The sequence below is a fragment of the Canis lupus genome, chromosome 21 (genome assembly GCF_048164855.1).
Source record: "Canis lupus baileyi chromosome 21, mCanLup2.hap1, whole genome shotgun sequence".
Taxonomy (NCBI): domain Eukaryota; kingdom Metazoa; phylum Chordata; class Mammalia; order Carnivora; family Canidae; genus Canis; species Canis lupus.
In genome coordinates, this window is record NC_132858.1 from 995,733 (window position 1) to 1,012,757 (window position 17,025).

The window sequence follows — 17,025 nt, forward strand, 5'->3', positions numbered from 1 at the left end:
AAGAGCAAAGAGGCTGCTAGCCCAACTGTTGAGAGACCCCGGAATTCGCCGTGCTTCCTCTACACTTCAGACCTCTGCCGGGGCTGTTCCCTCTTCCTAGAACTCTTTCCTCCTCCCTATTAACTCTTACAGACCCTCCAAATCATAATTCAATGTTGCCTCCTCCAGGAAGCTCTCCCTGGTTTTCCTGGGGTCAAGTGGCCCTGTTGTGTGCTCTAGTGCTCCCTGGACTTCCCCGACCAGAACCCTAATCACCTGCTATGTAGCAGTGTTTCTTCTCATTAAACTGGGAGCTCTTTGAGGGTCAGGCTGATTAGCCTCTAATATCTGGACCCCACTACCCCACATAGTGCAGGGTACACAGTTCACTCCAAGAGCTGTTTGTGGAATGATTGAATGGCTGAATGAACATCTAGAATGATCAACTCTGTCCAGGCCTATGAAGGGATCCAGTGGTGAATAAGAGGCAGCCCTAATCCTGTGGAGCATCCATATACACGATGGTCCAGGACACTGCCCAGAGTGAACATGGACAGGTGTACTGGGAACTCACAGAAGGGGGCGGAGGGGCAGATTGGAGGAAGGATCCTAGGAAGCTCTGGGAAAAGGTACAAGGAGTCTAGAAGGCAGATAGTTTGTATGTATGGTGAGAGCTTGGGGGGTGCTGGCTTTGGGACTCCCAAATAGGTTGCTTTGTTCCAAGTCTGGGACTCCACTCAGGAGTAGACTGGCGAAGGGTTCACTGGAGAGGGAAGCTGGGTCACGGTGTTATGGAGAGCCATTTCCAGGGGAGACCAGAAAGGGCAGGCATCATGCTCACGGCAATGCAGCCAGACAGCAGCTCCTTGCCGGGGCTCTGTGCCACGCACTGGCCCACTCACCCCACCTGGCAGCCTCCTGGCTCTGGGCAAACGAGTTGCCCCAAGCCCCAGGGATGCAGGACCAGAGGGAGGTAACAATAAAAGCTTATCAAACAGCACGTAGGAGGCAGCCGCAGATTGCAGAGACTAAATAATCTGTGTCTAATGTTCACTTAGCAGAGCGTGAGCCTCTGAAATGTCAATGCTTGTGGTCTGACCCTGCAGTGGCCAAAGCTTTTGAAGCCAAGGGAAACAGAGTCACTCTGCATTCCTAAAGCTCTGCACTGGGGGTGTGGTCGTAGATGGGAGAGTTTTCAGACACCAGCCCATCCTGGTGGCCCCAGCCAGCTGTACCCAGGGAAGTAAAGGTTTTTTTTTTTTTTTTTTGGTCCTGGAGAGGCCATTCAGGAGCAGAGAGTCAAAGCTGCCCTGTTACAGATGGAGAGGTTGGCTGTGGAGACCCACTGCTGATTGACTTCATTTCTTTCTTTTTTTTTTTTTTAAGATTTATTTATTTATGATAGACAGAGAGAGAGAGAGAGAGAGAGAGGCAGAGACACAGGCAGAGGGAGAAGCAGGCTCCATGCCGGGAGCCTGACGTGGGACTCGATCCCGGGACTCCAGGATCGCGCCCTGGGCCAAAGGCAGGCGCTAAACCGCTGAGCCACCCAGAGATTCCCCGCTGACTGACTTCAGAGCCTGGTTTACCCGCGAGCCTCTGCTGCTGCTGAGTGCCCTGGCGCCCTGCCCCAGGGACAGAGGGGAGGGCTCCTGCCATAAAAATGACCATGAAAACGATGCCTTACACTGGCCACATTGGGGCCAACCTAACCTCTGAGCCTACACACAGGCCTTGGGGCCTGCCTCTACCATCCCCCTGTTCTATCTCAGGCAAACCCTTAAGCCCTCCTGGACCTCAGTTTCCCCATCTGTCAGGTGGCCGGAAAGCTCTGCAAGTTTCTATCCTTCTACAGTACCTTACAAATGATGACTAAGGCAACTGCCCCGCAACCACCCTTACTCTGCTCTGCTTTTCCTGTTTTTCCCGCAGCTCAGGGGTCTTTGTTTTGTTTACTGAGGTATCCCAGCAGCTGCAATAGTGCCTGCAGGCATAGTAGGTGCTCAGTAAAAATTGGGGCCTTTTTTTTTTTTAAGATTTTATTTATTCACGAGAGACACAGAAAGAGAGAGAGGGGGAGAAAGAGGGAGAGAGAGAGAGAGAGACAGAGACACAGGCAGAGGGAGAAGCAGGCTCCATGCAGAGAGCCCGACGTGGGACTCCATCCTGGGTCTCCAGGATCACGCCCTGGGCCGAAGGCTGCGCTAAACTCCTGAGCCACCGGGGCTGCCCAAAATTGGGGCTTTTTTTTTTAATTGGGGCTTTTAAACTCCCAACAGGCACCCGACTTCCCCACTTCCTGATTGATAACTGCCCCCCATCCACCTATTCTGTTTAGTCCCCTCCTAGGGGCTGCACTGCAGACTGATAAGCACATGTTGATATGCAAATTTGGAAGCCTCCCCTGTTTCTATTCCACCTTCTCCTTTCCATAGTGGGTGCGTGGGAGCTAGCCACGTCTTCTTTTAGATACCCCCAGCACGGCTAGGATGAGTGCCAGGGCCTCGGTGGTACAGTCAGTGCTCTGTAGAGTTGTTTACAGTTTGCCCATGACTCACGCATGACAGCCTGGAGAAGGCTCTGCCCAGGCGGGGCCCAGGCATGGGGAAGCAAGGGAGACCAGGGTCTGAAAAGCCCTCAGGGATCCTGGGACAAGGGCAGAGGAGCAAAAGGCCTTCCAGAATAGTCCTGGCCCAGGGGAGCAGGCATGGGGAGTTGAGAGCCAAGGATGGCTGGGCCTGGGCTGAGAGCATCTGTTCTGCCCATGCCTGCTGATTCTTTTGTTGCCTGCCCTTTATCCAGGCCTCCCTCTGGGTGACCTGGGCTGGGAGCTGGGGCACCTGAGATGGATCAGTCCTGATCTTGGCCTTGTGGAGCTTACACGTTGCTAGAGAGGGTCATGGATAGAATGGGTTATAATGGAGGCAGCCACGGGGTGATATAGAGGTGCAGATGAGCTGGTCATTTATCCAGTGGGCTGGGACTTTACTGGGGAAGGCCCTTCCTGGCGAAAGGAGCAGCACAGGCCAAGATACAGAGGCCTGGCTCAAACAGCAGGGAAAGGTGGGAGGCTGGCCTTGCCCTCCTGCTTTTTTTTTTTTTTAATTTAATTTTTATTTTTTTTATTTATGATAGTCACACACGGGGAGAGAGAGAGAGAGAGAGGCAGAGACACAGGCAGAGGGAGAAGCAGGCTCCATGCACCGGGAGCCCGACGTGGGATTCGATCCCGGGTCTCCAGGATCGCGCCCTGGGCCAAAGGCAGGCGCTAAACCGCTGCGCCACCCAGGGATCCGCCCCTCCTGATTTTTGACCTCGGACCACGCCCACCTCTCTCAGGTGTTTTGTCTGAGCAAGAGGAGGTGGTGGCACTTGGGTACATGGTTAGGGGTTTTCCTCAACGTCTTCCATGGGCCTCCCCAGGTCTGACAGCGATTCTGTGGGAGCACGAGCGAGTGAGTTCCTGACAGGGCAGGGCTCTGGGAGATAGTGAGGTCCTGGTGGCTGGGCAGACAGGACAAAAAGGGCTGTTTAGGCAAGGAGGGGAACCAGGGCAGGGTACTGCCCACCAATTAGACTGTCTCTCCAAACCCAGTGCTTGCTGACAGAATAAGGGAGTTGGCTATGCCAACGGTGGGGGATGAGGGGGCCCTGCACTGCACACACATGGGCTTTCCCTAGGCGGGGGACTGACCCTTGGAGCTCCATATACCAATAATGGAGGTGCCCAGATAATGCAGTCCAGGCTGGGGCCTTGAGCCCTCCTCCCCAGCCTCTGGCTTGAGGGGAATGACCATCCCCCTCTGGGAGGGGAGAAAGGCGCGGGGGCCAGCTCCTCACTGCCATGGGGAAGTCCCACCACAGGGGTTTAGTCTTGATTCTGCCACCAACTTTATGGGTGGCCCTGAGTCTGTCTTTTCCCTCTCTCGACTTCAGTCTTAGTCGGAAGACGAGAGGCAGGAAGAGAAGCCCATTACCATTCCACCCACTGCAGCCTCCCCCCCACCCCCAGTCTTTGCTTCGGCCAGAGCAGTTTGAGCAGTCTTGCTTTGAGCAGCTGGCCTGATGATTCCGTCATGCGCCAAACAACTAACTGCTCAGCACCCACTCCATGCCAGGTGGGCATAAAGGCAGATGAGACAGCCAGGTTTTCCAGCCTCAATGAGCTCCCTCTGTAGAAGGGGAAAGGGGGGCCCTTGATTCCAGATCCTCCACTGGGGTCTTGTGTGGCTCTGTGGCTCTGCGGGAAGGCTCCGGAGTCACACGGACTGTGCTTCACACTAGCTAGCCATGTGGTCTTACCCAACCTTTTGTGCCTTGGCTCCCTTATCTGTGGACTGGTGGGGAGGACAACCACCCTGCCTGCGAGACCAGCTGGAGGAAGCCTTCACACAGTACATGGTGGGTGCTGCCTAAACTTTGGTTGCTGGTATTGTTCCCAAGGATCCTGACGGCTCCCCCCAGTTCTAGGAAGGGGCAGCCACGGAGAAAAAAGTCCCATGATCCAGGCAAGAGTAGGAGAGAGGAGATGAAAGACCCCAAAATTGGTAGGGAGCCTGGGGTGGGGTGAAGGGAAATGGTGCTGGGAGGTGGTGTCTCTGCCCCTCATCACTCTCCACTGTACCCCAACCACACCCCAGAGGAGTCAGCAGTTTAACTGTCTTCTGCTGGATTCCCCACCCCCACTCCAATACATACCCAGGCCTCATGACAGGAAAGCCTTCATGCTCTAGGTCTGGTTGGCTGGAGAAGCAGGGAGGGAGCCAGACAACCATTCCATCATGCAGATGGTAACACTGAGGCTCAAGTGTCAGGGAAACAAGTCATTTAACATCCATCGGGGCCAGGGGGTGACCCAGAGTCTCCAGAGCCGTCCCGCCTGGACCCCTGCCTCATTTGTGGAGAGCAGTGAGGCTCAGAGTACCCTGACACTAGGCCAGGTGTATCTTAGCTCCACCCTGCACTTCCAGGGGGCGCAGCCACCCCAGGCACACCCTCTGCGGTGCCTAACTCCCCCAGGGGAAGCAGATGGTGCCAGGCCTGCCAAGAAGTGGCTGTCCTTGGATCCCAGCTGTTGCACAGACGTGAGCTGGGGGCGGGGGGGGGGGGGGTGAGAAAGGCAGGACAGCTCCTGCCTGAGTCACCCTTCAGCCCCAGAGTGGTAATGAGCAGATTAGAGTCATTCCGGGCCGAATGACTCGGAGCTCACTTGCTCACCAGAGCAACCGCCAGCGCCAGGCCAGCGAGGGCTGCTCACACACACTGTCCCGCCTTGCTGCTGCCCTCCCAGCGACCTCGACTCCCAACACCTTCTATGGCCTTCGCATGCCTCATTAGAGCCTCCTGGGCATACCCGCCTCACACTTCCTAGACATCACCCTCGCCCTCTTCTTCTGGGCTTGGCAGGGGGGACCCTGGAACCTGCTAGGAGGCTTGATAAGGAGCCCAGTCATCCCTGCCCGAGGAGATTGGTCTAAAATCCCCCTGTCTGGGAGGCCTGGGCGGCTCAGCAGTTGAGCGTCTGCCTTCGGGTCAGGTCGTGATCCTGGAGTCCTGGGATCAAATCCTGAATTGAGTTCCCCACAGGGAGCCTGCTTCTCCCTCTGTCTGTGTCTCTGCCTCTCTCTTTGTGTCTCTCATGAATACATTTTTTAAAATCTTCAATAAAAAATTCAAAAAAAATAATACCCCCCCCCCCCCCGCCTACCTCCACCTGGAGCCAGGGCAAGGGCAGGGTGTGGCAGGGACCCAGGCACCAGGGCCAGTCCTATGCTGTCTGGTCACCTACCAGGGGTCTGAAAACAGTGAGGGCCACCAAGTTCTTCGCCAGAGACACCTTGATCCACAATGAGGGCAGTTCCTCCTTTCCCTCTGGGCTTCGTGTCTTCCTATCAGCTTCTTCCCAGAGCAGAAACACAGAACCAACACATCCCATAGCTTAGGACTGAGTACCAGGGCGATGGTACTGAGACTTAGTGCTTTATGATGATGTCCAAGCAGGCATTGCTCTAAATGTAGGACATGTTTACTTTGTCTTCATGACAGTGCCATGAGGTATATTATCCTCAGCCCCATTTTTAGATGAGATGATTTAGGCCCAGGGGGGTTAAGTAACTGTCTCAAGGTCACGCAGCTTGTGAGCAGTGCAGCTGGGCTCCCATCCTGCCTCCTTACTCCACAACTCTCTTTCGACCACAACGTTCCATTCAGCACTGGCCCAGAGCCTCTCTGCCTGAGTCTGCGCCCCACTGCTGCCCGGCTCAGCTCCTGGGGGGATCAGCCTCTGGAAAGAGACTTCTCATCATGCCTGTCCGCCCATTGAGAAAGCTCTGGTGCTTACCACATAAGCTTCTGTTCTGGCATTTGAACCCCACCCTTCCTGGCTAGCCTCTAGGCTCCCTCCATTCCTAACACCAGTCTCATCCTCCACGCTCACATCTCACACTTCTTGGCCACTTTCAGAAGAGTCCCACCTCCGTGCTTATGCATGGGCTGTGCCCTTTTCCTATAGGTGCTGCTGGCTCCAGTGTCATCTGGCCTGTGTGCCTGAGCTGACCAGGACATACAAGCACCTGCAGAGACACAGTCGGAGGAGGCAGGGGATGCAGAAAGGAGAGCAGGGGCTCTGTGGGCAGGTGTGTGACCTCAGGACAAGTCACCATCTCTCTGAGCCTCAGTTTCTGCATAAAGGATATTCAGGAAAACTCATCCTAGCTTCTCATGTTCAGCCATCATAGATGTGAAGGTCCCAATACACAGTAGGCCCATCACCACCTGAGGTGACAGATGTAGGGAAGTGTCTCCTCCATTTGTGAAGTCCAGGAAGACCCTCTGGTGCTGGCAATGGAGGGAAAGCCATCAGCTGAGGCCCTTGTCCCGAGGAAGACACCTACCGTCAGTACCTCTTTGCTTTGGTCCCATCACTAATAACAGAGCCAGGAAAAATTTTCTGTACACCAAATGGTGCCCAGTGACCAGTCCTGGCAGAGCATGCACCCCCTCCATCTCTGGGAGCCTAGCACCAACCACCTCCAGCTCTGGGAAGGGGTGGGCGGCACACTCCTTCCTCCACAATGCTGCTGCCTCAGAGAGTCAGAATCCAGGGAGACAGTCTCCTGGCAGCAGAGATTCCACTGCCCACCCTGCATGGGTGTCTGTGATGCTGCCATGCCTGGGGGCACAGGCATTCTGGCATCAGGGCTGATTCGATCCTGGGAGAGGGCAGGGGGTCCAGCCAGTGAGGCTGGAGACAGCCAGCTCTGGTGCCTACTTGTCAGGGGGCAGGTACCAGGATGGCATCCCCCTCAAACCCAAGGAGTTTGGGCAGGTGAGACAGCAGTCCTGGCCGCATCCAGCTTGTGCCACAGGGAAAGAAAGTACCTGGTACAGGTACACAGCAGGTACTCAGTGAGTGGGAAAACCTTCCCTGGTGGGATGCTGAACGCTTTGGGTGCCAGCAGAGCCAGCATCCCCAGGGCAGGGGTAGGCATTTGACAGTGGCTGTTGGGAGGATATAAATGTTCAATCTTTCCCTGAAAGAGGGACAGTGGTAACCTCAACCGCAGGGCACTCCTGCCCCTGTTCACACCCACCCACTGCCCCTCCATGTGCCTACTCCCTGCCAGTCTCAACTGAACATGGGCAAAGGCAATGAAGGCAGACCTATCCTTGAGAACTTCACACCACCAGGGGGCCATGGTTGGTGGAGCTGATGCAACCTCTCAGTCCCAGCCTTCTCCTGTTGGGGTGGGTTTGAGGTCCCAGGCCTGCCTGCCCCCCTCACCAAGTCCTAGGGGTCCCACCTCACTGCCCCGTATGCTGAGCCCAGCTTCTGAGGATCCTCAGTCACCATTCCCACATCTGCCTCACCCTCCCTTCCCAAACACAAAGCTAAATGCTCATCTGAAGCTCAATCTCAACCAGGAGGGTCTAATGAGAAAAATGAATATTTAAAAAATAATTTACAAATATAAACTTAAAAATAATTTACATTTGTAGTTTGAATGGATAATGCATTCACATGATTCAAAGTATAAAATTCAAGAAGGACATGATGTGAAAAAGTCATCCTCTCCTGGGCCCTGGCCACCCATCACCCTCTCCAGACAAGAGCATTAGTGCCAGTCGTGTGTGTTCTGCCAGAAACTTCATTTTTTTAAATATTTTATTTATTTATTCATGAGAGATAGAGAGAGAGAGAGAGAGAGAAAGAGGCAGAGACACAGGCAGAGAGAAGCAGGCTCCATGCAGGGAGCCCGATGTGGGACTCGATCTGCGACTCCAGGATCGTACCCTGGGCCGAAGGCAGGTGCTAAACCACTGAGCCACCCAGGGATCCCCTGCTAGAAACTTTAGTACATAAACCATCACCTTCATGTTTGCTCTCATTTGTTAGCCTTTTATTTATTTTTTGGAAAGATTTATTTATTTTTAGGGGGGGCACAGGGAGAGAATCTCAAGCAGACTCCCCACTAACATCAGTTCCAGAAACAGGGCTTGATCTCATGACCCTGAGATCATGACCTGAGCCAAAACCAAGAGTCTGACACTCAACCAACTGAGCCAGCCAGGCGCCCCTCATTTGTGAGCCTTTTAAAATGCATGCACACCCTGCTGTGTACCTGGCTGCCTTCCCTTAAAAATATATCTTGGTTATTGGTTTATGTCAGCTGGAAAAGTGTTCTTCAGTCTTATCTTATGGCTGCATATTACTTCATGGTGTGGAGGTACCGGGAGTTACTTGCCCAATCTCTCCTGGTGCACATTTACCTTGTTTCCAGTCTTTGGCAATTACATTAAGTGTTGTGATAAATAACCTTGTATGCATGAGCCTTCAAATGCAGGCTTGCAAACCTGTGGAGAGAGTCCCAGGAGTGGAGCAGAGTGGAACAGTAGAACACTCGGGCTGTGCTGCTGGAAAGGGGTGGAGAGGGTCAAACTGTCCTCTCCAGGTTGCCTCACCAGCCAGGTATGCCTTTGCCCCGTCTCTCATAGCTTTGCCGGCACAGTGTTTTATCATACTTTGCAAGTTTGCCAATCTGATCTTTGAATATTGGTAGATCAGTATGGTTAGAAATTTTAAAACAGCAATTGTATTGGTGGCTGTTTGCTGAGCGGGAAGGCCCTGTGCCAGACATGTTATACGTGACATTATACTCACTTCTCATAAGGAACCATTGGAAGCAGATAGCAGGTGTGTCTGCTATAGAGGAGGAAACTGAGTCCCAGAAGGGTTAGGGGCTTCCCTAAGGTCCCACAGCCTTGAAGAGGCAGGGCAGAGATTTGAACCCAGATCACCTTCCTGGAGCCCATGCTCCTTCCTCCGTCCAGCCTTTCAGTGAAGGGCTGCTGAAGATTCTCCAGGTCTGGGGACTAGCACCTCCTCAATCCCAAAGGGGCTCTGGGCCCACCCAGGGCTGTTGCTTCCCAGGAGAGGCTGATGGAGCATGCTTAGTCTCACAGCCCTGCCTGGGGGGTGGGGCCCACCCTGAGAAGAACTGTCAGAGCCCCAGCTCTACCCTCCCAGGATTGAGGCGCAGCAGGAGGTGGGCCCCACTGGTCCCGAGCCCCAGGCAGGTTGGCATTCCCGGAGACCAGAGCCAACACCAGCACCCTTGGCACTCATGAAGATTTGTTTCTCGGCAGCAACTTCCAGAGGCTACTCCCCCAGGCCTCTCCCTTCCCAGAGCCCTACCCTCTCCCTTCCCCAGGGGCCCATTTGCATTTGGCGCTGGGCCCCTCTGGTCTCTGAGTCTGTGCCCCCAGATCCCTCTGGCACAAACAACAACCAACTGCTGAGTTGGTTGTTGGTCTCTGCCTTCTCCCCTGCCAGGCCCAGAGGTTGGGGAAGGAGAGTGCTGAGCCAAGACTCGGGAGCCCACCTCACTGAGTGGCCCCGGGGCAGGTGCCTCTGCCTCCCCCGGGCACCCCAGTGCCATGGCCTCCTATAAACTGCCAAGTGCTCCCAGATTTGCCAGCTCTCCTAGGGCTGGCCTCTACCCCAAGGAAGGCCAGGGAGACTCCAGCTGCCAGGAGGAGCTGCTCCCCCTTATACCACTTATACCACTCCCCACCACCCAAGGAGACTTCGAGGCCTTCAGGTCTGCAGGCCTCTCTTTCCTGCTCCCCTCCCCCAGGCCCGGAATGGCCCAACAACAACTCTGAACTCTGATCACAGCCTGTCCAGCATGGGTGGGGCGAGAGATTCTGTCAACGGCAGCAGAAACTCATTAACTGAATGTCAATAGGATTAAAGGTTCTGACACTCCAGGAGCTGAGTGTGACATGACACGGTGTGATGGACAGTGAGGAAGGGCTCCCAGGACCAAGGCGCGTGCATGTGTGTGCATGCATGTGTGTATGTTTGCATGTGCACATGTGATTGAGGGGGTTGGAGATGGGGGTGGGGAGAGCAAGTTCGCAAATGAAGATTGAGCACCAAGAAGCCTTCTGCCCTGAAGCCTTCTGAGGAGGCTGCGGACGGTGTCCTCAGGGACTTCACATGGTAGGTTTGTCACTCAGGCAAAGATGAGCTGTATTAGGCACCCACAGGGTGTCAAGCTCTGTACTGGTTGCTGGGGGCAGGTAGGAGCTGGAAGAGCAAGGAGGGATGAAGATCGCCTCGGCCCTGGGGGTCCCCACACATGGAGGAGCAAGATGGGCTCTGACTTAGAAAGATCCACACCCTTCGTCACTGATGAGCCTGAGGCCCAGAGAGGCTAGGGGAAGGTCTTGAGGTCATCCCACAGGCCAGGTGAGCCTGGCACTCCTGTACTACCATATACTACGCCGTGAATCCACACACACACACACACACACAGACTCTCGGTGCCTAGTGCAAGTGTGGAGGTCATCGTTCCAAGTCGGCTAGGCTAGGTCATTCGAGGGAAGGCGGCCAGGAACAGTGAGGCTGAGTAAAAATTCGAGTCCTGCTCCCTGCAATGGAGGAGGTGCTGGAGACAAGGGTCTGAGTCCTGGCTCTGCCGTTCCTTGGGTGCACGGCCTTGTCAGAGGACTTTGACTCGGAGACTTGATGTCTTCTCCAGGGACAGCAGGATGAGAAGAGCAATCGTTAGGAGGATTGAAGGAAAGCCCCTGGCCCGTAGCTGGCCTGCATGATTTGGCCTTGCCTTTCCCTCTCCCCGGGTGCACAAGGGAAGGACAATCAAGTCTCATCGAATGGAACTGGCCCCAGGTGAAGCCACATAAACAGGAAAGAGGACTCATTGGTGTCCAGTCATTCTTTCCATGTCCGGCCCCTGGGATCTTTCTGCCACGGCGCCAAGAGAGCTGCTGATGGAAATCCCAGGCAGGCAGCCCAGGTCCAGCAGGATGGGCCCCACCCAGCTGGACAAAGCAGCATTGCCCAGTGCCCACTGAGGCTCCTTCCCCGCCACGCACACCTCAGGGCCCTCCTTGGGGAGGGGCCCTCAGCAGTGGGGGAGTCACAGAGGGACCCTTCCGGGAAGGGCCCAGGACTCTGCTGTGCCCACACCACCTAGGCTGCTAGCTAGCATATAGATGGGCAGACAGGTTAGCCAGAGGGCACTCTGGGAATGTAAATTCCACATTTGCATCAGGGATGTTTCTGGCCCCAAGGGCCACTGACCTTTTTTTTTTTTTTTAAAGATTTTATTTATTTATTCATAGAGACAGAGAGAGAGGGGCGGGGGGGGGGGGTGCAGGGCAGAGGCACAGCCAGAGGGAGAAGCAGGCTCTATGCAGGGAGCCTGATGTGGGACTCGATCCAGGGTCCCCAGGATCACACCCCAGGCTGCAGGCGGCGCTAAATCACTGCGCCCCCGGGGCTGCCCATTACAGTTGCTGCCTGGGTCCTTCTTTCCCTTCTAGTCTGCCAGTCTCAGCCTGGCCTCGGGTAGGTGCTGGAGCATCTTAGAACAGCAGGAGGGGGAGGGGGCCCGACGCCTGGGGCCTTTGGGGAGGGGGCCCTGGAGGTGGGTCCTGCAGAGACCAGCTTGCCCTCCCCTCTTCACCAGGCAGGGGGAGCCCACTGTCCCCTGACTCAGCATCAGCTGTCCCTCTCCCCCAGCCAGGATCCCTTCCACCCACCCAGTGCGAGTCATTGCCTGACACATGGACAGCTTGAGCCCCCAGATTAGCAGTGACATTGAGATATCGGTTGCCTCCAGCTGCCCGTGACGTCTCCCCAGGGAGTGCCCCATCTCTGCCAAGTGACAGCAATGCTGAGCATACTGTCAGCTTTCCTAGGCTCAGCAGTCAGGCCTGCCCCTTGAGGGATGGACACCTCTTCCCAACCCACCCTACCCCTTCCGGGTTCTCAGAGGACTCTGGTCATGGGTGGCTTGGTCAGCCAGCTGGCTGGGCAAATTCTCTAAGATGCATGTGAATTGAAATCCATCTATAGATTCCTCAGGAAAGCAGGCTCTGCCCTGGGTCCCAGGAGCATGGAGATGGGGACACTGAGTCATGCCCCTAGTGACTCACAAGCAGAAGACCCCATTTACTAATTTGTGTTGTCTATCCCACGGATATCTCTTGGGCCAGATGCTGGGGATGCTTCGATGAATGTTATGGGTTGAATTGTGTCCCCCACAGCATATGTTGACATCGTAACCCCTAGAACCTCAGAGTACAACCTGATCTGGAAATGAGGTCATTGCAGATGTAATCAAGTGAAGATGTGGTCATTCTGAAGCAGGGTGGCCCTTACTCCAATACAACTGGTGTCCCTTATAAGAAGAGGGAAGATGGGGGCCCTGTGAAGACACAGATGCCAAGAGAGGGCCATGGGATGACAGAGACAGGGACTGGAGAGTGGGATTTACAAGTCTGGGAACACCCAGGATCACTGGCAACTATTGCAAGCTTCCGGAGAGGCAAGGGGGGATTCTCCCCTATGGGTTTCAGAGGAAGCCCGCCCTGCAGACCCCTTGATTTCACACTTCTGGCCTCCAGAGCTGTAGAGCATCCGTTTTTCTTGTAGGGTGCCCAGCCAGTGGCAGTCTGTGACAAGTCAAGCAAGTGCCACAGTTCCGGGTGGCCAGAGCTTACCGGTGCAGCAAGGGGAGACGAGAGCTGTGAGGCAAGTTCACAAACGAGTCACAAGACATGGCACTCTGGAAATAGCAGCTGACCTTTATTAAGTGTTTGCTACCTGCCTGGCACCGTTACAAGACTTTTTATATATACTTCTTTTCATCCACACATGGAGCCTGGGACGTAGGTGCTCTCTTGATGTCTGTGTCACAGACAAGGAAGCAGGGACAGGAAGGTTGAACAACCTGCCCGAGGTCACGCACCACGAATGTGGCAGGGAGGGAATTTGAACCTGCCACAGGCCTAACTGCTACTCTGGTTCCGATGAAGGAAGCAAACAGGAAGATAAAGGATGGAGGCAGTGGGGGCTGGGGTGGGGTAGCACATCCAGAAAGAACTAAGAATCCTTTTAAATATAAATGGGACCAGGTCACCCTCCTCTTGCCTGCATCTTCAGCGTATCCAGTTTTCAGAGTCTTGGCTCCGTACCGGGCTCCTCTTCCACCCTTCCACCTGCAGGAGGCAGAAGCTCACAGAGGCTCAGGGGCACTAATGGGGGGTGGAGGCTGCCCTGGGCCAGCGAGAGTCCAAGAACCCGGCTCTGCTGCTCACTAGCCTCAGGCCCCTTCACCTGTGAAGTGAGAATGGGCAAAGAACCCCATGGTGGCTGCAGGGCCTCATGAAGTAGAGTGGAAAGCAGCTACTCACGGCAGGCCCTGTGTAACGGTCCTCCCCTGCACTCTGGGTCCCCACCGCCCCTCATTGGGCCTCCCACCGCTCCTCACTAGACTTTGCAGCAAATTTGACCCTGACAAGTTGACAGCTCCCTGTACCTTTGCTCACGTTGTCCGCTCTGCTTGGGCGGTCTTTCTCTCCCTTCTTTGCTTCTTCCAACTTGAAGAGTCCTCTGCCCTGCCCTCTACCCCCCACCTGGAGTTATGTGTCCCCCATCAGGGCCTCCCAGGGAGGCTGGAGACCCATCAACAAGAGAAGTAAGTCCTAAATGTTAGCTCACTCTATCCCTGAAGCAGGAGTCTAACTTTGTCTTGCCTCAGTTTACCCATCCTGATAGCGCTGTGGCACTTGCATCCTTGCTCTGCCTCTGGTCCCCACTGTCTTCTCCCACTTGTCCACTTGCCTACCAGTTGTCCCCCATCACACTTCCCTCACTGGCTGTCCTGCTGCCAAGTGGCAGCCCCAGCTGGGGGAGGGCAGGTAGAGAATAGAGGCCTCTCTTCCCTCCAGTTGATCTGCAGATTATATGGCTGTCTTTCCCAGAAGAGAGTGGGTGACAAGAGTAATTAGCCACCTGCCAACTAGCCACTTCGTGGAGCCAGCTCTGCCCCTGGGAGCTGGTGGCAGCAGGAAAGGCCTCTTTCACCTCCCACTATGATCAACGTCTCCCTTCCTCCTGCAGAATTCTGGATGCTGGAGCCTTGGGAGTCCCCCTGCTCTTGAGTCCCTCGGAAGGGGGCTTGTCAATCAAGAAGTCCCATCATGTTGCAGAGACAGTGGAAAAAGTTCTGCCTGTGGCATTAGAAGGTCTGGGCTCCAGTCCACCCCTTGTTTGCCGTGTGCCTTGGGCAAGTCAGTTCCCCTCTCTAAACCTGATAAACAGCATTATATATACAACATGCCCTAATATACAAATGAGAAGGGATGAGCTCAAGCCCCTCCTTCGCATGACTCTGGCAAACCCTGCTGAGTGCCCATCCCCCCTTTGCTAACCACACTCCAACTTTGTTTGGGATCACCTTGTCCCCTATCCCCATGGGTGGGTCAGGGCTAGTCCCAGCTAATCATGCAGCTTCCAAGTGCCGACCAATGAGGCATAAATAGAGGTTGACTGTGTGGGGTTTCAGGAGACTTAAAAAAAAATTTTTTTTAAATAAGGAGCAGGGATCCCTGGGTGGCGCAGCGGTTTGGCGCCTGCCTTTGGTCCAGGGCGCGATCGTGGAGACCCGGGATCGAATCCCACGTCAGGCTCCCGGCATGAAGCCTGCTTCTCCCTCTGCCTGTGTCTCTGCCTCTCTCCCTCTCTCTCTCTCTCTGTCTGTGACTATCCTAAATAAATAAATAAAAATAAAAAAATAAAATAAGGAGCAGACTGGGCTGGTAGTGTTCCTTTTGACCACAACTTCCTTCTTTTTTTCCAGGAACCTAGACGTGATGCTGGAGGTGTGGCAGCCACTGTGGTACCATAAGATTGAAAGCCAACATCTAAGGATGGTGGAAGACATCATGAGGCCAGCAAACCAGTCCAGGCAACTGACCTGTAGATTCCTTGTCATGTGAGGAGAGGATGCCCTTATAATGTTTAAGCCACTATTTTCAGGTTTTCTTTGACTTGTGACCAAAGGTATTCCTCGCAGATGCAGATTAGTACCTGTCTGTGGGATGTTTCCGTTGCTGTCGGCCACCTTAGGATATTGTAACCTTGCTTGGGGGGCACCTCTACATACCTGCCGACTGGCTGACTGGCTGAATGGTAGGATCAACTTTTTACAAGTTAATAACGATAATAACTGTCTTACTATTCCTGTTGGTATTGTTACCCCATGGATCAAGGACCTGCTCTACTCTCTATATGAAGCATTATCTCATTGAACCCTCCCAGGGACACTATGAACTGGAGTCTGAACTGCCCCCGTTTTACACATGAAGAACACTGAGGCTCAGAAGGGGTCACACAGCTGTTTGGTCATGGGGCTAGAGTTTGGCTCCAGTATGTGGGCTCCGGGACACATCTTTTGTTCCCCTCCTTTCATGCCCTCAGGTCTAGAGAACCAGCTTGGTCATTTTGTCTTTTGGACAAAGAACAGTCTGGGCAGGGAGGACGACCTTGCTAGCAGGATGGCCCCGTGGCTCTCTGAGTCTCAGCTGTCATGTGCAACTGCTGAGCTCCAGGCCTGAATGTCAAGGGAGGCTGACAGAGGGGACCTTGGAGGAGATAGTTAGAGGGCAACGAAGAGTCTGTCCCTCTGGCCTTGGTGATCCAGATCGTGAGGGGACCATGAGGTGCCACCCCTTGGCCCCAACTGTTCCCAGACTCCTGTAAGAAGGCCCCCCCTTGTTCCTTGAAGCTACCAAGCACAGAGGGAAAGGCTGTGGTCCTAGGAAGCTAGGCCATGCCTCTCTCCTGATGGTGGCACCCCCATGTTCAGTCAGCTTGGCCAAGGGCCTGTTCTGGGACAGGGTCGGAGTCAGAGCCAGAGCGAGGCAGCAGGTGCTTGCCCTCTATGAGCTTAGACTCTCAGTAAGCCCAGAGAGGTGAGAGAGCACAGATGGCCACCTATCCCAGAGGAGGAAGGCCAGGGAATGGTAAGAGCCCAGGCCAAAGGAGGAGGAAGGGAAAGAGTATTTGTTCTAGGGCGTGAGCCCCATTTTGGCAGGGAGAGTGATTCAGAAGAGCTGACCTGAGGCGCAGAGAAGGGAGGAGAGGCCGAGAGAGGGGAGCCAGAGTGGGTCCTTGGGGCTCGAGGAGCCTCATGGTGTTTCATGGAAGAGTGGGGGTCGTGGAGGGCTGGGCCAGAAGGGTATGCATTTGGAGCATCCCTCAGGTCTTTCCTAGCTTCACTCTTCTGGGTCTCTGAGGCCAGAGCTTAAAAGGCTATGCAAAATGACGGCCACCCCAGGAAAACATCCCTGAGAATTAACACCCTGGGATGGGCGACTCAGGGCAGCTCTGCAATTTCCCCCAGTCCTACCCTCCGACTATGGGGTCGGGTATGGCAGGGGTCTGCTTTCTTGCCTTGCTTCAGGTTCCAGCAATTCTTGGAAATTAATGCAATACCCACAATGATGCCCCTGGCGGCTGAGGAACGTTTATCTTGCAATGTTTAAACAATTTGCATTACGCTTACATTTGTATATATAAATCTAGATATTATGCGCATGAAGTACGATGCTGATCCTTTACATTACCCATTGGATGGTAGTAATAATGTTATTTTTTTCCAAAATGTTTAAGAACATTTAAATACAATTTCAAAAGAATTAATAACAATTCAGATTTGATTTAAAATGTCA

At 54.2% G+C, this 17,025-nt stretch overlaps 1 long non-coding RNA gene across 1 annotated transcript; it reads left to right on the forward strand.

Annotated features, from left to right (window-relative positions):
* Window positions 1-3,861: 3,861 nt before the first annotated feature.
* Window positions 3,862-16,587, forward strand: LOC140613277 (uncharacterized). The gene is made up of 3 exons (XR_012014435.1): window positions 3,862-4,380; window positions 15,153-15,287; window positions 15,369-16,587. It is a non-coding gene; the product is annotated as an uncharacterized lncRNA (long non-coding RNA).
* Window positions 16,588-17,025: the final 438 nt, after the last annotated feature.